Source organism: Bubalus bubalis, chromosome 17 (assembly GCF_019923935.1).
Source record: "Bubalus bubalis isolate 160015118507 breed Murrah chromosome 17, NDDB_SH_1, whole genome shotgun sequence".
Lineage (NCBI taxonomy): Eukaryota > Metazoa > Chordata > Mammalia > Artiodactyla > Bovidae > Bubalus > Bubalus bubalis.
This window is the reverse complement of record NC_059173.1, coordinates 13943345-13967226: the sequence shown is the minus strand read 5'-3', so window position 1 is coordinate 13967226 and position 23882 is coordinate 13943345. Positions and strand designations below refer to the sequence as shown.

The window sequence follows — 23882 nt, the reverse complement described above, 5'->3', positions numbered from 1 at the left end:
CCTCGACGTACTCCTTTCCCAATTTGGAACCAGTCTGTCATTCCACGTCCAGTTCTAACTGTTGCTTCTTGACCCGCATACAGATTTCTCAGGAGGCAGATAAGGTGGTTTGGTATTCCCATCTCTTGAAGAATTTTCCACAGGTTATCGTGATCCACACAGTCAAAGGCTTTGGCGTAGTCAAGAAAGCAGAAATAGATGTTTTTCTGGAACTCTCCTGCTCTTTCAATGATGTTGGCAATTTTATTTCTAGTTCCTCTGTCTTCTAAATCCAGCTTGAACATCTTGAAGTTCATGGTTCACGTATTGTTGAAGCCTGGCTTGGAGAATTTCGTGCATTGCTGCTGCTGCTAAGTCGCTTCAGTCGTGTCCGACTCTGTACGACCCCGTATGTGAGATGAGTGCAATTGTGCGGTGGTTTGAACATTCTTTGGCATTGCCTTTCTTTGGGATTGGAATGAAAACGGACCTTTTCCAGTCCTGTGGCCACTGCTGAGTTTTCCAACTTTGTTGCCATATTGAGTGCAGCACTTTCACAGCACCATCTTTTAGGATTTGAAATAGCTCAACTGGAATTCCATCACCTCCACTAGCTTTGTTTGTAGTGATGCTTCCTAAGGCCCACTTAACTTCACACTACAGGATATCTGGCTCTAGGTGAGTGATCACACCATCGTGATTATCTTGGTCGTGAAGATCTTTTTTGTACAGTTCTTCTGTGTATTCTTGCCACCTCTTCTTAATATCTTCTGCTTCTGCTAGGTGCATACCATTTCTGTCCTTTATTGTGCCCAGAGCAATTTACTACTTTCTGCTCACTACTTTGTAGAGTACAGATTGTGTAGTTATTCAGAGTTTGATTGAAATTATGCCAGTCTTCAACAGTTTTTTATCAGATGAGACACTTCAAGAATAAAAATGTTTGTATGTTAAAATTTCTTGGTGATAAAATTTCCTGCTGATAATATAAAACAAATCTTTTGGGTGTGCTTGCTTCTCTTGGGCCTTTTGGGATTCCTCAACATCATAGACACTAACTAGGATGATATTCCTAAAGGTGTGAAATCCCATTGCCATGTACAGTGCTGTTTCTAACAGGCATGGGTCATAAATATTTGGTAGTGGTTGTCAAGTAAACTTCACACAGTATTAAAACTTTAAATAGTGACTTTTAGTTGTTTTGAAAAACCAACAGTGCCAAGTGAAAAACCAAGTGATAAATAGTTATGTTTTATAGATATGTGATTTAAATCAAAATAATGATTTTTATTGATTTTGTGTGTGTGTGTGTGTGTGTGTGTGTGTGAATGTTTGACATCAGAAAAGTAGTTCAGACTTGCTGCTTAAATGGAGATCTGGTTTAATTGACATTTCCGGAAATTGTTCAGATTTCAAGTTGAATAAATGATTTATTGTTACTTTACTGACGTTTTGAGTATTTGCCACATAGTTTTTTCTTAAGCTGAGTTTCTTTGAAGCCTAAAGTTTTATTATTCTTATTGCTTCCTGGAAAACCTCATTTCAGTGACAGATTTGATTCAAAATGAGAGGTTGGCTAGTTGCCACTTCGCTGAAAACATCCCTCTCTTCTTTGTTATACAAACTCCACATTTCCTGAAAGTATTCAGTTTCCATTTGTGCACTTTTGAAAACTGTTTTGCATACCATCCATATTCTGTAATTGTTAATTTACTTTTGTTAGTTTTTGTTATTTAATAGGCAGGAGAATATTGTTCACCATATTTGACCTCAGATTGATTGTAATTATTCTAAAAGTTTAAGGTTTAACTAAAGATTGTGGCAACCTTACCAGAGGGGCTCTGACTTTCTGAATGTTGAGCAGACTTCTCCAGTGTGTTCTCTATAGCCCGTGAAGAGTACATTTGCTGAAACCCCATATTTGTCATTTCTTTGGACTCATCACTGAAGCAGTGCAACAGTGAGGTTAAACTGTCAGCAGTAATCCTGAAATGAGGCTTAAGGGTGGTTGGAATGGTGGTTTGTAAAGTGTTTAGAACTTCTCTGGTTTCTGCCTGGTGTAATGTTCAAACTTTGGAGTTTGTCCTCACCAGTTATCTCAAGGAGAGTTCTATTTCCCAGGGACTCTGTTGTTTTGTTGTTGTTCATCTTCTTCACACACACGTTTCTTTTTTTGTTGTTTTTTTTAACACATGGAGAATTTATAACCCATTTAAGAAAGAATCTGATCTTAATTTCCCCTTCCCCACACACTAAAAAGTAGTGCTGTTTAATTTCATTGACTCCTATGAATAAACTTTCAGAGATTGTGAACATATTGGAGTATTTATCTTATAGTTGAAAATTGACATTTCACCTTAGTGGTTGTTTTGCTTGTATTATAGAATTAACTTAAAGGTCTTAGTACTAAAGTACATATTTGTTTATAAATGCTAGGAATTGACAGTTCAGGAATTTATTAGGTGGTGTTCAGAAATTTAAAATTTGATATTTTAAAAATCAAATGTCCTCCTTAGTGGTATTTAGTCATTTTATTTGGTATGCTTTATGATACCACTTTATGCATTAACTCAGTTTTTACAGATTGAGATTTTAAAATGTGCATTTAAAAATTTAGCCCACCAGTCCTATATTTAATATCTGTGAACTGAACAGTTGCTCATAGGTGATGTTTCATTTAAGAAGTTTATTAAAATATTTAATTGTTCACAGCAGGGTTTGTGAAAATCTCAGGTTTTAGCACAGTCAGAATCTGCATAGCCACTTTAACCACCGTGAACTTATTTCCTAATATTTACACCCAAACAGGTGTGTTACAAACTGTTGTCACTTGTGGAGTCCCATTAAGTTCAAATCCTTCTCTGGACCTTTTTAAAGTGCTTGTAATACATTGGTTTAAATCAACTTTTCTCTCAACACGTTTTTGGTAATGTTTTTTCAGATTTGTAAACTGCAAGAAATATATGCAAAAATTCCCTCCTTCCTTCCTTTGCTGAACATTCACACACCTCAGGGAACTTGAAATCTCAAGAAGGGCAACAAACGTGTATCTTTGTATTTGAGGAGCAGCATGTTAGCAGGGTGATCAAAGTGCTCTGATGGTGCTTTGCTGGAACTTTAAGGGAGAAGGCACTTTCTAAAGGGGATAGTCCTTGAACACTGACCAGGATTTCATGAGAAGGTATCTATGTCTCTCTGTTTCTCCCTTCTGTTTTTTATTTGCTTTGTATGTCAGGAATAATACAGTAGAGAATGAGAAATTGACAGGTAGAATAGAGGATAAGCAGAGAGGATAGATAGAATTTGCTGGAGCAGTGTTCTTCAGTAAGCCATAGGAAATGGGGAGAAGTGCAGAAGTGAGAGGTGGCTTTAGATAAGAGCAAAGACATATCTGTGTAATAAGAGAGGAGATAAGAATTGATGAGTACAGATGCAGTAGGTGGTAGATGAGGAATGTGGAATTTCTCCTTCAGTGGTTTTTAACTATCATTGAAAAAAGAAGCAAGGTCATCACTTGAGAGCAAAGATAGAGGAAGAGAGGCTTGTAGAGGGCAAAGAAGAAAAGGGTTAGTCTTGCGCGAGCAGTAAAGTGAAGGGCCTCTGGAAAAGTGATTTAATTCTCTGCATGATGGCAGGAGCCCACTTAAGTTGTGGTTTTGAATTTAAAGTATCACCAGTTTGTGTGGGTTTGGGTTTCATGTAGTCACATTCAACTGTAGGTTGAGGCACTGATTAGGTGGAGAGTTGGATTTAACTGGAGTTGTGTCAGAGTGTACAAGGACATGAGAAAGGGCCAAGGCAGTTGAAGGTTCATGCACAGTGACTATAATGAGCGACCACGGAATTTCACCTAGGAGAAGGCATGAGAATGAGGGACAAGAAAGGTGGTGGGACCTGTGGGTTATGAACTCCACGGTTTTCCAGTTGCCTGAAGTTCACTGTGGTAATACCAATTTGAATTATGATTTTAGGCCTTACTACTGGTAGTAAAGAAAGTGAAGTGAAGTCACTCAGTCGTGTCCTGCTCTTTGCAACCCCATGGACTGCAGCCCACCAGGCTCTTCCGTCCATGGGATTCTCCAGGCAAGAATACTAGAGTGTGTTGCCATTTCCTTCTCCAGGGGATCTTCCCAACCCAGGGATTGAACCCAGGTCTCCCACATTGCAGGCAGACACTTTAACCTCTGAGCCACCAGGGAAGGTAGTAAGGGTGCATTAACCACGGCCTCCCCGCTCCGCCTCCCGCCCTCCCCCCACCCCCCAAAAAAAAGTTTATTTTGAGATTCTCCTAGTATTCCGTTTTTTTGAAGGCATAATCTGTAGAAATACATCCCCCCCCTTTTGTTCCAACTCACAAACATTATTTTAGTTAAAACTTTGGCTTCCTTTAAAGAAATTATTGTTTTCCAGTGTAATTTGTGATAACATGAGTGTTTTTATATTCTTGTTGTCTAAATTGCTGGTGCCAGATTCCAGTTGGATGATGTGCAAAGGAATTTTAGGTTTAGGTGATGTCATGTGTAATCTCAAACAGAGGACCAAATGCTTGAATGAGAATTTTTTAAGAAGTTAGATTATACCTTTTTTTTTCCTTAAAAAAGAAAATGTTCATAAATGGTATATTTAGATAAAATTTCAAGGTATGTTTCTATTTAACAAGGAACTCCTTTCCAAGTTTTTTTAGAAGTTGTTTTCTACATATAAACATTGTAATTATATGGTAAGGAGGAACTGCTACAGTTTTGATTAGCCCTTTAGGTTTGATTAGTGCTGAAGACAGCTTAAAATATATATTACTATAAATAAATTTCTTTTGGATCCCCTTAATTAAGATTCTACCTTTTCTTGCACACAAATTGATGTAATAGTGATACTTAGAATTACTGAACCTGTGTCTTACAGTAGGTGAGGGGGATGGGGTCTAGGGCATCTTCTTAGGGACTTGTTAGCAGCCTGGATAATCCATCTGTGTCGGTTTCTCAACCTTGGCACTGACGACGTTTTGGGCTGTATAATTCTTCCTTTAGAGGGCTGTCCTGGGCACTGTAAGATGTTAAACCACGTCTTGGGCCTTGATTCACTAGTTGCTCAGTCTTGACAATCAAAAACTTTGACCTTAGAGGTCAGAATTGCCTCAGGTTGAGTACCAGTGATTTATGGTAATAGAAGAGGGACTGAGGTTCTGGCATTTGGGTAGAGGTGGAGTTCTGCATCTGTGGAAATTATTTTCCAGTTACTTTCTCTATTGAAGTGGAAAGTCAAGTCATGAGAGAAAGAACAAATGGCAGGCAGGTGGCTGTTTCTGTAGTTTTGTCTTTGTTCTGTGGTGGTTGACACTGCAACACTGGCATTTTAGAAATTTATCCTGATCAATCAAGATACAATCCCAGTAACACTTCAGCCTGACATGGTCAGCTGTAATCTTTATAGACTTATTCAACAAGTCATATTTTTCTATGTATATCCAGTCGACTTATTTAAAAAATGAAGTTCTCATTCTTTTTGATTTGACTTTGGGCACATCTAACCATTTGTTCTATTCAGAAAATATTTCTGTCCTTGCCTTCTGTTGAGCCTCACTTTCTTGGCTTGCTTTCTTCTCCACTTTCTTGAGTTTCATTGCACTGATAGGCAATAATAGAGTCTTCTGTTGTAAACTGCACTAGCTTGGAGTTTTATGACCAAGGCAGTGTGGTCAAGCCACAGAGACTGAGGTGAAATCCTAAAAAGTTGTTCCAGCTAGCAGTTTGGAATGAAGAACGCCATGAAGGAAATCACTTAGATTATAGAGATACTCAAGTAAAGAATGTTGACAGTTATGAGATATGACCAGCATCTTTTAACTGGTGCTTACTGTTGTGTCATTGGCATCTTTTACAACAACCCTTTCAGGTAATTACTTAAAATCTTTTCAATAGCTATGCATATAGATTCAAAATACAGCTGGTGGTAGCCGGGTAAGCAACTGCTAATTCTGCAGTGAGTGAGTGTTCCATGGAGATGGCCATATCATCTCTACTGTACTTGAGGATTTTGTCCTGAATCTTTTTGGTTTCTCCTTCCTTCTCCCTTTTCTTTCTTCTACTGTACTCTCCTGTAACATTTTAGAAGCAGTTTGTGTCCTGCTCAGGTACATGAATGTCCCCATTACTTGACATGACTGTTGGACCTTGAGAAACCTTCCCACTTATCCTTAACCCATATACACAATATTATTTTTTATCTGCGTCAACAGTTTCTCTGAGTTTAAATACAGGCCAAATGAGTTTTATATTAAAATTCTATTTTACAATATGAGTTAAGAAAAAGTCTCCACTACTTCTTGACATGAAACTGCTCTCTTTGTAAAAACATCATGTACATATACACACATAAGTAACTGGAGATTTTAAATCTTTTTTAATTTTTATTTATTTTTAATATAAATTTATTTATTTTAATTGGAAGCTAATTAGTTTACAGTATTGTATTGGTTTTGCCATACATTAACATGAATCCGCCACAGGTGTACACGTGTTCCCCATCCTGAGCCCCCCTCCCACCTCCCTCCCCATACCATCCCTCTGGGTCATCCCAGTGCACCAGCCCTGAGCATCCTGTATGGGAAGAACTTCTTAAACAATTTTGGACCTAAGAAGCAAAACCATAATTACTCATTACCTTTCCATTTTGAATAACTGTTCTGCTTTCAGTGTTCCCCTTTTATACAAACAATTTATGTATGTATTTTCAAAGTGCATATTCCGTGGAGAAAATAAGTATACTTTAAAATGGGTAGTGCAGAATATTAATTCACTTCACAAAAATTCTTTCTGATATAGATTGCTTTGCTTATAGAGCAAAACTGTATAGTCTGCAATAAGTTCTTTATATTAATTTAGAACCCACTTAACAAAAAGATGTTAGATTTTTTCTCATTTCACACTCCCTTTCAAATGCTAAGTAATGAGGATATCTTAGGAGTGAATATTGAGTGATTGAGGCCCCAAAGTTTGGAATTCCTAATACGTGCTGCATACTGCAAGGCTGATTAGGATACACCTTTGGTGAGAGACTCAGTAGGTGATCAATCAGGAAGGACGTTATTCTGTACAAAAGAGGTGAAGACAAGGTAAGGGGTGGTTGCTGCTGGTGCTGCTGCTAAGTCGCTTCAGTCGTGTCCGACCCTGTGTGACCCCATAGATGGCAGCCCACCCGGCTCCCCCGTCCCTGGGATTCTCCAGGCAAGAACACTGGAGTGGGTTACCATTTCCTTCTCCAATGCATGAAAGTGAAAAGTGAAAGTGAAGTCGCTCAGTCCGACTCTTCGCGACCCCTCGCGACCCCATCGACTGCAGCCTACCAGGCTCCTCAGTCCATTGGATTTTCCAGGCAAGAGTACTGGAGTGGGTTGCCATTGCCTTCTCCGAAGGAGTGGTTAAGAATGGTATTAATGTATCACAGGATTACAGCGTTGTTTTGGTATTAATAAAAATATATTCATGTTCTTTAGTTTGTATATTGGATACTTCTAACAGTAGGGAAACTGATATTTTTTCTTTCAAATGACTGCATAGCTTTCCATAGATACATAGTTGAATTTAGCTCCAATTTTGACTTTAATTTTCAGAATTATTTATTACATACAGCTTTGTAGGTCAGTCTCAAAGAACAGTTAGCTCTGCAAGTCGTTAAGACTTTAGGTCTTCCTAACTGTGAAATTAGGATAATTTGTCAAATTGTATAAATATTTCAGTACAAAATACTCTGTTATCAAAGTATTTGGTTGAGTACCATAGAGGAGTATAACATCTGGCCATCAGAAATGTAACACAAATCTGTAGAGTTAACTCTGAAAATTCTGTAATCTATGTTGAGAATTTTGCTTTGGACATTTCAGTGAAATAATTGTTGTCGTAAAATTCAAGTTGCTGTTAGTAAATATTATTTTGGACACTGAGTTCTAAATGTGATAATGTACTCTTTTAATGTGCTACTTTTTTTTATATGATAGGTTTATATTTTGGTGTGTTTTTAATAATACAAAATTAACTATGCAGGGAGATAATCAGTAATGAAAGAGGCCTATTAAATGTAGTAAGAATAGTGTGGTTGGGTACCAAATTAATAATGTCAATATAAGATGAAATTTTAAAATTATACTTGAGAAATTTTCATGTGAAATGTCTGAGATTTAAGTCAAACTACTGTTTCTAAGTACTTAGACACGGGGAAAATAAGAATCATATTGGGAATACAGATGAATAACTATAAAAGTGGATGTAAATTATGTAAAAAGTTTTATATTATGTGGTGATTGTTTCTAATTTGTATACTTGTAGCTGAAATGTTTTTGCTTAGCCAGTAAAAAACCTTCATCTCTTCAGGTTATTATCTTGTCCATTTATGTAGTGTAGAACTTTGGTTAACCTTTACCTGCAAATATGGAGTATTGTTCTCACATTTAATGTAAGTGTTTGCACTGGGTCATCCTAGCTTTGCCATTCTTCCTCTTTCTCATATATAGTGTGAAAGTGAAGGTCTCTCAGTTGTGTCTGACTCTTTGCAACCTCATGGACTATACAGTCCATAGAATTCTCCAGGCCAAAATACTGGAGTGGGTAGCCTTCATAGGATTATTCTCTTAGTTGACCCCTTATATAGATAGTCCTTTTTCCTTTTGATTCCTGTAATACAAATTGTGTGATACTGATATATTTGGTTTTGTTAATTTGGTGAGGTGGAAATGATAATAGAGTTGGTTGTATGGGTGATATTTTGTCAGTCATTGGGCCAATATTTAGAAACATTTACCAATTTCTTTGCATCTCACATTTCTCGTATCTTGATATCTAACACTCTGTAAGGGAGTCAAGGAAAGGAAATGTAGTATATTAAACATCTCTGATTAAATTGTCTTGTCATGCTTTCAAGGGAAGACAGAGACAAACTATGAAACAGGATGTGTACTTTTTATTATAGCATATATGTGTTTTATCATACTATATTTAAAATACCTCTTTTACTACCCTGTATCCTGCCATGTTAAAATAAGACAGTCCTATGTTTCTGAATCATGGTGACATAGTTTCTTGACTTTGTTGTTCTCTCTGCTTGTAGTGGTTTTATTGCTGTATGTGAAGATAATGACATTCAAAGAACACCTACAGTGCCATGGTTAGCCAAGTTACGTTTAACCGTTGCAGTTCTTATTTTGAGATCTTAGATTCATGTTTTTAAAAACATGATAGGTGCTTTTGATTGAAAAAAATTCACTTTGAATCCGTACTTTTTTCTGTGGGTGAGAGTTTCTTAGGTTGAGGATCACTAGTTTGGCAAACTTCTTTTTTCTTTTTCTTTGCTTCTAGTGTGCCATGCCCCTGTCTCCAAAGATGAGCAAGGCATATTTTCTGATCAGTTACATCACAGTCTGTAATGCTGTCTATAAAAGCTGTTAGCTCTGGGACTGGGAGAGACAACTGTTGTCTTCTATGCAAGCTCAGAAGAACACTTGTTTTTTGCCTTAAATGATTTGGAAGGAAGCATAATGAGGAAATGCTTATTGCTTGGAAGACACTGTGTCAAGAGGGATGGAAACTCATGTATATTGAAATTTTCCTTTGTGCTAGACAGTTTATGAGGCATCTTCCTGTATGTTACCTCAATTATTATTCTTAACAGTTATGCTATGATGTATGAAGTGTTCTGAGTCTACTGAAGTTCCAGTACATATTCAGGGTTACACAGATGTGAAGTGAAGGCTCGTGACCACTCAGTTTTAAGGTGGTGAAGCTAAGGCTCTAGAAGTTTTTGACTTCAGATCTTTTTTTTAGTATGCTTTTTTGCCTTGGGGTAGATGCTTAGTATTCCAGATAAAGTAGCTAGTAGGGAGTAGAAGATTACCTAAATTCTATAAAATGTACTTTCATTTTCTGTGGCCATTTATTGAAAGCTGGAGGTTTCTCATTTCTAGAGAATAAGAACTGGAAGATGTTCTTTCAGATATATTTACTTGTCTGGAATATATGGCAGAAGGATCTTTTTGGTAATGATGTCACTAGTTACTCATGATGCAGTTGCACTTTGTTATGACCTTTCTCATTGAAAGTGAAGGGAGAAGATCACTGGTATCTGACTGAAGTTTTTACATCTGAAAATGTGATTCTTTAATTTTAGAAAGGAACTCTTTGGTCCTTTTCTTGAGTCATGGACTTAGAGGTAAGCAGTTGTACACAATTTTAACCTCTGTGCAAACTAGGGATATGTGTTGGGGAACTTATACCCAAGTGGGTCTTGATTGAGTCTTTCATGGCCCAGAAGGAGATTCTGCAGTTTTATGTCCCTGGACTTTGCCTGTGGTTTTTTGTCTTATTAAGCACTTGTTAATTTAGAAACAAAAACAACGGAAATTTTGGATAATGAGAAAAGTCATATTTATAAAATCTGCTTAAAGCTGATTTAAAAAATAATAAGTTGAGAGTTTTCAAAAGTTTATCTTTGGTCAGCATATCTGATTGACAGGATAAAATGTAATAAGGATAAAGGTGAAACCCTGCATTAAGGTTTTAAAAAAGCAGATTGACAGGTATAGATGGAGGAGCTGGGGCTTGACAGTATTGTGAGTAAAAGAAAAGAAGCTGGATATTTTGGTCTGTGCCTAGTGAAGTTTACATGATACCTAGTCTGTCTTGATATAAGCATTGTATTCAGGTCAGGGTACTTGAGTAGTTTTACTGCTCTTTCTTCATCAGAGATGTCTGAAATTAGATGCTCATGTTGGAAAGCTTCATTCTAAGGACTTTGAAAACTGGAGCCGTGACAGGACAGAAGGGTTGGTTGGGATGGGGCTAAGTCTGGGGACCATGTCATACTAGGAATGGTTATAGCAATTAGATATATTTAGCCTAAAGAGGAAACAGAAAACACATGTTGGACTTTTAGAGACTTATAAAATAGTCTCTGTTGTAAACAAAAAATTATTTTGTATTATTTTCCAAGAAGTGGATGTAAGTTATAGGACTACAGATTTAACTTAGTATAAGAATAGAGATTATTATAAATCCATTGTCTCATTAGGTAGGGAGCCTCCATCTTCCCAGCAAAAACAAATCTCTGGGAGAGAAGCCATTTGGCTATCTCTAACAGGGCTTTCCACGACTTGGCGACTGAACGACAACAACAAGCCTTTGCAGTGCAAGTTTTTTAGATGCTTACTCAACAGCCCATAGAAGTTGATTTATAATCCATCAGTTTCAAATGTGGTATGCAGTCACAGGGGTGAGAGGGAGTCCTTTAGTCTCTTTCAGGAACTGAAAACAATTTTTGTAATATTTGCCTTTTTCACTGTGTTGAAATTCGCGCCGATGGTGCAAAAGCAATGGTGTGTCAAACTGCAGGTGCCTTATGAAATTAAGGCAGAGGTATCAAACTGTATTAGTTGTCATTGTTTTATTCTTCATTGCCACACATTCAAAGAAGACAGTACCTTATATTTAAGTGTCACTGATCAAGACATAAAAATTATTAACTGTATTAAATCTTAACCCTTGAGTATGTGTCTTTTTAATATCCTATGAGGAAAACTAACAAGCATATACATACGTCAGACACTTATGCTCAGGGTAGTTATCTCAGGGGGAAGCATTTGTGCAGTTATCTGAATTTTGTGTTAAACCAGCTGCTTTCTTGGTTTTCAAAGGGCAACTGACAAACTATAGTTTCAGACCTAGGTATTAGGCAGATATTTTCTCCAAAATGAACTTGAAGTGAGCTTGTCAAGGAAGACTGATGTATTTGTTGCTTATTATCAAATTTGTGATTTCATGTGAAAATTATAGTTTGAAAACTTCTATCAGCTACTGTGTTTTCTTAGGTTCCCAATACCTAAAGATTTTTCTGATGAGATCTTTGGAGATAACAGTAAGTGTGATTTTATATTTGGATATTGTATGGTAATGGTAACCCACTCCAGTATTCTTGCCTGGAAAATCCCATGGATGGAGGAGCCTGGTGGGCTACAGTCCATGGGGTCACAAACAGTAAGACACGACTGAGTGACTTCACTTAATGGTAAAATATGTCAGCAGATAGAAGATCTGCATAACTCAGAACGAGTATTTTCCAGACAATCAGTGCATGATATTACAAAATCATGCATTGAGTTAACAGGTCCATTTAGAGGGCAAGGCAAACAGTGGGGTTTTAATGTGACAGATGATGGAAAGTTCATTGATACAGGTTTTTAGATTGTACTAATGTTTAGAAGCTACCATTTATCAGCTTTTGGTATAACACAGCTAATTCTAAGGATTATTAAAATGTTATTCCTTTCTTCTCCAAGTACCTATTTGCATGGAGTTGGATTTTTTTTGGTAAACTTTAACCAAGACAGCATATTACAATGTATTGCATTTAGAAGCAGATCAGCAATTCAGTTGTCTTCTATTAAGGCAGACTTAAAAGTGGTTAGCAATAATGAAAATCAGCACCCCTTTACTCAACTAATTTTGGTGAATATAGTTATTTTTCCTATGAATAATATATTGTGTGATGATATATAAGTATAAAGGGATCCATTACTCTTGGTGCATGACTTCAGCTTTATATTTTCATCAGTTTGCCTAGGTATGATCCAGCTCTGGGGACCTGAGACATTTTCAGAAAGAAGTTGATTTATAATCCGCAGTGCTTGTCAGTTAATTGACAATGGAGTGAATTGGGAAAGCTCATTGCTCTCCAACATGCTTTTTCATTGTGTCTTGGTACCTGGGAAACTAAATTAGCAGTGTTAAAGGATTGCTTGGTGAACATGAGATAAAGGAATTGAATGTTTTCTGGGACGTGTTATACTGTGTCCCTGCTGCGCAGTAGTGAGCACCTCTGCTGTCTAGTGTCTGTTGTTTACCATGTTTCTGTTCTGTACAGGCTCCTTTTAAATTCTTAAAAAAAAAAAATATATATATATATATTTTTTTTATATAAATACGTATATATTCCCCCAAACCCCATTGTCTCATAATTGATTCAGTGCTGTAATGTTTTTCTAAGGCCAAACTCTGATCACTTTGATTCAGCTCACCAGACATCTTAGTCCTGTCACATTTTGAAGACTCCTTTAGGCAACTTACGCTTCTTATTGTCTTTCATTTCAGAGAGTGTTCCCCCCGTCCCACCTCCACCCCCACCCCCGACCTTGTCTGTAGCATCTGGTGGGCTTCCATTTGGATCATGTTCTTTTAAAAAGTATTTCAGAGTCTGTATTATACGCCTAGGCCTGGCACTTTTTTTTTTTTTTTTTACTCCCTCCTACAATCATTGTTGGAATTGTTTAATCAGATGACTGTCTTTTTAGGCTTGTTGAAGAAGAAAATTCTAATTTTAGTTTGCATCTTGGAAATTTATAAAACAGCGTGACTTCCAGGAGTATCTTGCGGGATTAAACAGTTGTTTTTGTAGACTTGGTTGGATTCTATAGGCTTTGGGGTTACTCACATTTAAGACAGGTTTAATTTTCTCACCTTCCTTCAGATTGGAGGCCAGGAAATACGTGAGGGGAGGAGCCTAATAGTTTCTCATCACAAAGATTTGTGCTGTTTATTTGTTCATTCACTTAGAAAATGTTTCTTAAGCACCAGGTACTATTCTAGGAGTTAAAGAGGTGTGTTACTTCTGTTTAGTACTCTTATTTGTCCTCATGACTAATTCAGTTAAATTTTTAGATAAAACTAATTTAATCACATTTAGGATTTTATATGTAGGAATAAAAATGTCTTCATTTTGAACTTAAAGAACTACATTCACATAAAGATCTTCAATTTTATACTTCCAACAGGTGTGTAGCACAAGATCAGGTTGTCTTAATAGATATTGGTGATAGACTTGGTACATGTAGCTTAGATGGTCTGTGAAAATTTACATGTGGTGAATTTGTTAGAAGATTTTCTAAGTTTTATATATATATATATATTTAAAAAGCTAACATGTATTTTATCTTGAATATTTTAAATGTGGTGAAAATGTCTAGAAAATGTCATTCCTTTGAATAAACATCATTAAATAAGCTTGTCGGTCAATTCATATGGATTTTTATAAAATACAGTCCATCAGTTCCAGGCACAAAAAGCAGTATTATAGCTATTAGTGTGATCAATACACATCAAAAGGAAATGTTAGCAATGAAGCAATAATGAATAAGGAAGTCAAGGAAATAAAAATATAGGTGAGGAAGGAACACACTGGAATGTCTACATGGCTGTAACACAGTGTTTTTTAAGGTAGCTAAGTTTAAAATTGGTTACTATTTGACATTGTGTAGTCAAGTCTCTCTAGTAAATTGTGTTGTAAGGGAATACACATAATATGATGAATTGATCTCTTGACACTTCAGAATAATCTCTACATAAAACAAGTACTTGTAAGTGATGGCCCTTACTTAGAGAACAAGATTTTAAGAAGTGTAAATATTATGGGGAAAAATTAAACCTCCACATCCTAAATCAGTATAACTACAATGAGGAAAAATGAATTATACAGTATCTGCTGGGCTGTTGATTATGACACTTTTATATTAAAGTATTACATCCTTAACAGGCTGGCATCTAATCTGCTTCCCAAATTAAAATTAAAAAAAAAAAAAATCAGTTGTTTAATCTGCCTTCTTTTAAGGGATCCTTTTATGTATAAAAAATGATATTATTCCTTTCTTTCCAAAAATTTCAACCCTAGTATCTTTTTATCTAACTTTTTATCTTAGTGAATTAAAATATATTCTATAAACCATTTTATTCCCTTCAGGAAGTTGCTTTACTTTGAGTTTTCTTTTCTACCCCTTTTCCTATCCATTTCTTTATTTTTATAAATTCATCTTTAATCCTTTGTCTCTCTGAAGCACAGTCTAGTTTTTAAAGATTTAATTCTAGAATAGCTTCTTATTTTTATGATGTAAATTCATGGGTTTATATATGAAGAATTTTATCTTCATGCTCGAAGTCAAAGGATGAAAAATTTGATCCCTAAAGAGGAGTTTTGCCAAATTTCCAATTCAGTGAAAGTAAATTGTTGTGGGATTGCAACTGAAAAATGTGGTAATAAATTTTCTTACTGAAAGATGTATACTGATTTTTTAATCACCTGTTTTCACTCCCTCACTCAGCAGTTATTAATTGCTCAGTTTGTACCAGTCACTGTGCTGTAAGCACTGGGGAGTATAGTGGTGGATGCAGACACACTTGAACTTTTGCAGTCTTTGAATTTAAACCGTTGGGGAGATGTAGGCATTAGTAAAGTCACATGCTGCTGCTGCTGCTGCTAAGTCGCTTCAGTCGTGTCCGACTCTGTGCGACCCCATAGACAGCAGCCCACCAGGCTTCCCCGTCCCTGGGATTCTCCAGGCAAGAACACTGGAGTGGGTTGCCATTTCCTTCTCCAAAGTAAAGTCACATAAATACACACACAAAAAATCACAACTGCCATCAGTACAGACTGGATTGTATGGTGCTATGTAGATAGGACGGGACTTAATAAAAGAAAATCAGTTGTCTGAGAAAGTGGTGTTTGAACTGCAATGTGAAGGTAGAGTAGACTTGAAGTGGATGAAGAGAGGAGTGACAGTATTTCTGTGGCAGATGTGACAGCAGCCCTTGGTAGCAGGAAGCTCTGTGTATTGCAGGAATGGAAGATCAGTGTGGCTGTAGCAGAGAAAGTGCCTGAGAGAGTGTTATCAGATGAGATAGATCTGAGTGTCAGTGGGCGCAGACCAGGCACAGCCGGGTTACAGATGGCTCTCCAGACAGGATAAGGACTTATCCTAAGAACTAGCAGAATCGGTGTTACATATTTTAAGCAAGAATTGGAAGTGGGGGCGCTGAGGGAATGTGTGCAGATGAGGATTGAGAAAGGAAAGGTGTGACTTGGGGCAGAATTTAGTGTGCAAGGTGGATAGAAGAGGATGTGACCAAAAAGAGGGCAGGCACGGACATTCTGCTCAGGAAACTTGTATAGTCTGCCAAGGAAGTGATGATGCCTTCTTTTTTTGTTGTTGTTGGTTTTTTAAAATTGCTGTAAGCCCCCTTTCCGAGGCAGTTTCTAGCACGTTATTGCGTTAGAAGCTTGGATGTTATTTATCCCACTGTTTTCCTGCAGCACCAGTGCAGATGGCTGCTTGTTTCTTTGGATTATTAACACAGATATAATCCGAAAGCAGCTAGATGAAGGCTAGTATTCGTAAGCATGCATTGTAATGTGCTTTTGGGAGACTGATTAAAAATGTATGAGTATAAGGTGATCCTTAATTGGTTTATATTCCAGTTACACATTCTGCTAGTCATTACTGTGGCAGCATAAACTTCTGACATAAACAAATGACTAAAAGTAACCATAAGTTGAAACACTTATTAGTAGAGAATAGTCTTTGAATTGTGTTAGCTGTAGCCTACATTTAAGGCACTTAAATGAATTCGTTACCTAGGTTTTACTGTTTTGCTTCTTGCTGTGTCTTTGAAACTAGTGTACACCCTTACAGATGTAAATTATGGTAGCAGTTATTCATCACTAAGCTGTGGTCCTGTGTGTAATTGTCAGTGTACAAATACTGAAGCTACAGCAGAAACCTACTGCCCTCTTCTTTGGCAAATGTGACTGAGAGTGGGAGATAATGCCTGAAGACTTTAGCCAAATAGCCATCTGTTCAAAGTGTCTTGTTTTAAAATGTAGGGACTCATGTCACATCAGTCAGAAGAGGCTCTTTGCAGCTGCAGCAGCTTCTGTTGCAGTTAAATAAACAAAAAGTGTTTCTCCTTCATATTTTACTGCTCTGTTCCTAAGTCTCTTTTTGTTGTTGAATTTGTTTTCTTTTGTGTACATAGGATTTTGATTGAGAAAGTTGAATTGTTTATCGACAGGTGGGTTCAGCTCATGAGTGAATGGTCTGAGAATATTAAATACTTTTTTGGGGGCCAATCTCTGAAGTAATAAAGGTAAAACTGAGTGGGAGAAATGATTTAATTCTTTTTCTTGATGTACATGGTTATGTGCCTTGGCACATAGTGCAGATAGGAGAAGAAGGACATGGACAAGGAGCAGCAAGTAGGTCCCCATGAAGTAACCTCACCCACAATATTTGAACCCAGTATAATTTAGGAATCTGTGAGTGGACCTATATCTTTTTAAATATGTAAAGTTTTATGATCAGTATTACATAGGCCAACTTGCCGTTGTAGTTTAAAGTGTTTTTCCCCCTTCCCCAAGAGTTTCAGTTTTACTTCTTTTATCATGTGATGCCTTCTGTGGTTGAAACAATCATTGTTTTATTCTTGTGATATTATAGGCTTTGAAAATGCATTGCTATTGTGTGTCTCATTACTGCTAAAGGCCTGCCAGTGAAGTCCCTCAGTCGTGTCCGACTCTCTGCAACCCCATGGGACTGTAGCCCACCAGGCTCCTCCCTCCATGGGATTCTCCAGGCAGGAGTACTGGAGTGGGGTGCCATTGCCTTCTCCAGGGGATCTTCCCAACCCGGGGATCGAACCCGGGCCTCCTGCATTCCAGGAAGACGCTTTAACCTATGAGCCACCAGGGAAGCCAAGGCCTGCCAACTTGAAGATATTACTGGAAAGTCAGTTTATATTAGTCTGTTTTATAAAAGTTTTAAAAATACAATTTCAGGTTAATTCACCTCTAAGCAAGTATTGTGTGTTATATGTATGTACTTTTTTTATTTAGAAAACCTTTATTGTGAATCTTTGTAAAAACCCTTTCCATGTACATTTAAAATTTATTCACCTTATAAACAATGCAGTTATCACAAATATTTATTATATAAAGAGAGGTGTAGTTAATGAGTATTTTGGATTTAATATATATTTTTCATTAATAAGGGTGATATTATAATTAGTAGCTGAGAAAAGAAGAGACGCTAAAGGCAAAGGAGAAAAGAAATACCCATTTGAATACAGAGTTCCAAAGAATAGCAAGGAGAGATAAGAAAGCATTCTTCAGTGATCAGTGCAAAGAAATAGAGGAAAGCAATAGAATGGGAAAGACTAGAGATCTCTTCACAAAAGTTAGAGATACCAAGGGAAAATTTCATGCATAGTTGGGCACAATAAAGGACAGAAATGGTATGGACCTAACAGAAGCAGAAGATATTAAGAAGAGGTGGCAAGAATACACAGAAGAACTATACAAAAAAGATCTTCATGACGCATAATCACAGTGGTGTGATCACTCACATAGAGCTAGACATCCTGGAATGCGAAGTCAAGTGGGCCTTAGGAAGCATCACTACGAACAAAGATCGTGGAGGTAATGGAATTCCAGTTGAGCTATTTCAAATCCTGAAAGATGATGCTGTGAAAGTGCTGCACTCAATATGCCAGCAAATTTGGAAAACTCAGCAGTGGCCACAGGACTGGAAAAATCAGTTTTCATTTCACTCCCAAAGAAAGCAATGCCAAAGAATGCTCAAACTACTGCACAATTGTACTCATCTCACACGCTAGCAAAGTAATGCTCAAAATTCTCCAAGCCAGGCACAGTATGTGAACTGTGAACTTCCAGATGTTGAAGCTGGATTTAGAAAAGGCAGAAGAACCAGAGATCAAGTAGCCAACATCCGCTGGTTCATCGAAAAAGCAAGAGAGTTCCAGAAAAACATCTACTACTGCTTTATTGACTATGCCAAAGCCTTTGACTGTGTGGACAACAACAAACTGTGGAGAATTCTTTAAGAGATGGGAATATCAGACCACCTGACCTGCCTCCTGAGAAATCTGCATGCAGGGCAAGAAGCAACAGTTAGAACTGGACATGGAACAATAGATTGGTTCCAGATCGGGAAAGGAGTACATTAAGGCTGTATATTGTCACTCTGCTTATTTAACTTATATGCAGAGTACATCATGAGAAATGCCAGGTTGGATGAAGCACAAGCTGGAATCAAGATTGCTGGGAGAAATATCTGCATAACCTCAGATATGCAGATGATACCACCCTAATGGCAGAAAGCGAAGAAAAACCCAAGAGCCTCTTGATGAAAGTGAAAGAGGAGAGTGAAAAAGTTGGCTTAAAACTCAACATTCAGAAAATGAAGATCATGGCATCTGGTCCTATCAGTTCATAGCAAATAGATGGGGAAACAATGGCAACAATGAGAGACTTTATTTTTGGGGCTCCAAAATCACTGCAGATGGTGACTGCAGCCATGAAATTAAAAGACGCTTGCTTCTTGAAAGAAAAGCTCTGACCAACCTAGACAGCATATTAAAAAGCAGAGACATTACTTTGACAACAAAGGTCCATCTAGTCAAAGCTATGGTTTTCCCAGTAGTCATGTATGGATGTGAGAGTTGGAGTATAAAGAAAGCTGAGCGCTGAAGAATTGATGCTTTAGAACTGTAGTGTTTGAGAAGACTCTTGAGAGTCCCTTGGATAGCAAGGAGATCCAACCAGTTCATCCTAAAGGAAATCAGTCCTGAATACTCATTGGTAGGACTGATGTTGAAGCTGAAGCTCCAATACTTTGGCCACCTGATGTGAAGAACTGACTCACTGGAAAAGACCCTGTTGCTGGAAAAGACTGAAGGCAAGAGGAGAAGGGGATGACAGAGGATGAGATGGCTGGATGGCATCACTGACTCGATGGACATGAATTTGAGTAAGCTTGGGGAGTTGGTGATGGACAGGGAGGCCTGGTGTGCTGCAGTCCATGGGGTCACAAAGAGTCGGACACGACTGAATGACTGAACTGAGCTGATTATAATTAGCTTATTGATAGTAAATACCTGCTTTGGGTGTCTTCTATTATACTTAAACCTTTATGAATTAAAAAAAAATTTTTTGCAAGTATATATTAAGCAGCTTTTTCATATTTGTTACTGAGAGTTGTAAAATGTTGTATTTTGCATTGAAAAGGAATTGATTTCATAAGACTTTAATGGCCAATTGAACTTGAATTTTTTCATTAATTAAAATGTTAAGATGTTGTAAAAGAGAAAAATGGAAGAAAACACTTGCCCCAAACTATACTTTGTAAGGAATTAAATATAAAAATTGAAGGTCAAGATAGCAAATTAATCAAATTATATTACTTCCCTAATAGGGTTATTTGGAGACATGTGATTTTATTGATTCTGAAAAAGATCTCATAGTTTATATATAATACTGACTCAGATCTTTTCAAAACATTGGTTAATTAACTTCTATGTTAGGTTAATACCTGTGATGACATTGAAACTTTCGGAATATCTTTGAACCTTAATATATTTAGGATAAAGTTATGGCCCTTACCCTCAGTAGTAATTCATGGACAGATTTTATAAAAAATAACCATGCACCTTACACCTCCACACATCTCTTGTGTTAACTCACACCCATGTGGATGTTTCCATAAAGCACTCAGTCTTGAAAGCATATTATTGTCCTTAAAAGAAGTGCTTACATGGACATAACCATTGTCAGTTTTACTGAGAACAGCAGAGTAAGGGTGAGAAGGTTGGAACGTGTAGGGCGTAAGGGGGAGACTTGGAGGAGTGGTTAGAAAAGTGAGTAAATCCACTGGAGTTAGGACACTGTCATTTATGATGTATACATTTGGTTTGTTAGCTTATATGCAGTTTTTTCTGACCGTCCTTGCCTGACATCGCCAGTTTGCGTAAACTGACCTCCTATGTGTCTTAGTAGCGCACTGCTGCTGCCACAGTATTTTGCCTGTTTATATTATACTTGGTTGTACCTGTCTCTCCTATAGTTTGCAAGGCTCTTTTTCAGGGAGGGACTATGTCTTATTTGCCACTAATCCTCAGGATCTGCCTCCTGGTGGATATTCAGTAATTATTTATTGAATGTAATTGCTTTATCCAGTTTCTGATTGATATTTTTGGGAGCAGCAATGCATGTGGTTGTGTTAGTTTAATCTCAGCACAAAGCATTTGGGAGTTAAGTGCTGCAAAGTGTTTGAGCAGGAATAAGTATTTTCAACTGCCCCAGATTTCTGACTGCACTCTGCTGAGGCCCTAGGTGCTTGCTTGGCACTGCCTCATGAGTTGCTCCTGGAGAGAGTTCGGTGCAGGTCTCGTTCTATCTCTCTTATTCTGGTGGCATAATTGTAGCCAGGATTCTGCTTTAAAAGTTTGCAAATGAAGTATCTAGTTCTGTCTCTTCCTACCAGTGAGAACCAAGGTCCAGGGAGGGAGATGGCTTGTCCAGTTCCATGTAAAGGAGTAGGGGCAGGCTCTCGGCTCCCGGTGCTCTTTCTCTGCGCTGTGACCTGCTGTGCCACAGTGCTTCTGGAGGCTGCTGTAACGCTTGCCAACCTTTAGAGAGGAAGTGTGGTTGCTACTGTGATGCTTTCATGGTTCGTATTAACTGTATTGACCAAGTTTGTTTCATTCAGCAACATGAAAATGTATGTTCACATACGTCATAACAGTTTTAAAAAAGCTAAAAATTAGTTGTTACTTAAAGTGTAAGCTAATGAATACTTAATTTTGGATTTCTGTATTCCTTTGTGAAAAATTTGAAATTTCCATTGATTTCATTGTAATGAAATTTGACCTCATGATACATTGATGATTTGAATTGTAATGGAATCATTGGAAAACTTGGCTATAAAAATGGTGTAAATTATTTCTTAGTTTATTTTATTTTTGTTCCTGTGCAAGTAGTGAAGTAATGTTTATGGAGACGAAATCAGAGTCTGTGTAACTGACTCCATATGGCCAGAAGCATGTCGTGAGTCCTTAAATGGGACAAAGAGATGAAATTTTAATGAAATGTACAGTAATCGTTAGGACCACATTAGCTCTTTATTATTTCACGCTGACACTTTGAAATAAAGAACAGGATGTGGCACATTTATAATTCTTTCCTCTTGAGAACTGGTTAGCATAAAGTTCAAGATTTAATTTAAAAAGCGAAAAAAGCTGGTATTATGGAATTAAATGTATACATGCTGCACGTAAGATCTATAGATAACTATACATATTTATATGTATTCACAAACACAATGCAACCTTTCTGATTCTTTGCAGACAGTTAAATAAGCCTGTGTGCTCTTTTAATGTTATATCCTTTTCACAGATGTTACCTTACAAAACAAGATACCATTGTTGGTTTAGTGCCTTTTTTCCCTTAAATCTCCGAAATTCAATTAAAATATAACTTTAAAGTATGTAAGAACATGGACTGTAAGGTAAAATGATCAGATATGAATTATTGAACTTAAAAAAATTAACCTGGTCACTTCCCTAGTCTAACTATATATTAAAAGTAACGAGAGAAAATTATATTGTGGTGGTACATAGATCTTAGTAGGTTTAGTAGAGTTCAAATCTGTCCCACTTTGTTTTCTGTCTACTTGGTTAAAATGTACTCTGGTATTCTCTGGGCAGACAGCCAATACGAAAATAAACGCTTACCACTGAAACATTTTTTGTAATGTCTATGTAAGCTTTGAGACTGGGACCTTCATTTGTTGGACATAAAAATCCCAGAGCCCCTATTTTGACCCTGTTGTATTCAGTGATGCAGGAAAAAGAATTAATTTATTTATTTTAAGAAGCTTAACACTATAGACCTTCAACTCTTAACGCTGCCCTTCTTTTAAAACTTAGAGAAAACTCAATAAAGAAAATTATTTCCTAGAAAGTTGTGTTAGAGGAAGGTGAAACTGAATTTTTTTTTTTTGGGTTTCCAAAGAGAAATGAGATGTTAAAGACTATTGTTTGGTGATTGACATGAACCATTTCTTCTAAATTTCTGGGTTTCTTACAGAATAGGAAAACATTTATATCCAAATGAACCGCTTGTTAACCATGTGATCTTGGAAATGTTACTTTAGCTTTATGTGCCTCAGTATCCCCATCTGTAATATGGAGATATTAATAGTATTACCTTGAGGGTTATGGAAATTAATAAACAAGATAATGTCCAGTATCTTTTAGCCATTATCAACATCATCAAAATGCTAATTACATAAGCAATAATTTGGCTTCTTATCTCTTCTTTTTCTTCTTACTCCATTTCATCTCTAATTTATGTCTGTCATTTTGTTGTTTTAAGTATTTCTTTGTATTTGCAAATGCTAAATTTTTTATGAACGTTCTCTCTTACAGTGAGTCACATATATTCTCTATTTCTCTTTCTTTCAGATTCTCAGAGTTAATAACATGCATTGGTTTAAATAACTAAATCTGACTTACCTCTCCTTATTGCTTCTGCATACATACACATATATTTGTTCTTTATACTTTTGACACTTTGGTATTGGTGTATAAGGGGGTGGCTGGTGCTTGGAAACCTGGCCTGCAGTGTACTTACCAGTGTTGTTTGATTTGCAGTGAGCATCACTTTTCTCCCCTCAGATGTATTGAATTTAATTTTGGACTATTAAAGCTTTTTCTTAGGCATTGGATACACTTCGCTTTTATTCTTTGCTGCCTTTAATTCTGGAGAAGGGAATGGCAGCCCACTCCAGTATTCTTGCCTGGAGAATCCGATGGACAGAGAAGCCTGGCAGGCTACAGTTTGTGGGGCTGCAAAGAGTCAGAATGACTGAGCGACTAACACTGCCTTTAATTCACTATTCTTTCATTAGTTAATTTGGAGACAAAAAATGGCATCTTAACAGATGTACTCAAATATTAGGTATAATACATGCTTTAGTGAAAAGTTAAAACTTATTTTTGCTAGAGGACGTTCATCATATAGTTGGAGAGATATTTAGGACCATTGCAAAAACACAACTAAAGTCGGTGAACTTGAACCTTAACGTGGCTAATAGTAATACAGACTTAACGGATATTACTTTCTTTTTTGAGAAATGAGATCATGACAGTTTTACAATAACAGAATGAAGAAAAGTTCTTATACTGAATAAAAGACTTAAGAAAAAAGCATTCTAGAATGAATTGTCTGTAGAAACATGGAAA

The 23882-nt window shown here is 36.9% G+C and overlaps 1 protein-coding gene and 1 long non-coding RNA gene across 4 annotated transcripts in view; one reads left to right on the top strand and one right to left on the bottom strand.

Annotated features, from left to right (window-relative positions):
- The window catches only part of MED13L (mediator complex subunit 13L), a 280163-nt gene that overhangs the window by 80892 nt on the left and 175389 nt on the right, over positions 1 to 23882 (top strand). The window lies entirely within an intron of this gene.
- LOC112579926 lies at positions 1326 to 13145 on the bottom strand. Its single transcript, XR_003104238.2, has 3 exons — positions 13013 to 13145; positions 6314 to 6319; positions 1326 to 1339 (listed from the first exon to the last, which is right to left on the bottom strand). It is a non-coding gene; the product is annotated as an uncharacterized LOC112579926 (long non-coding RNA).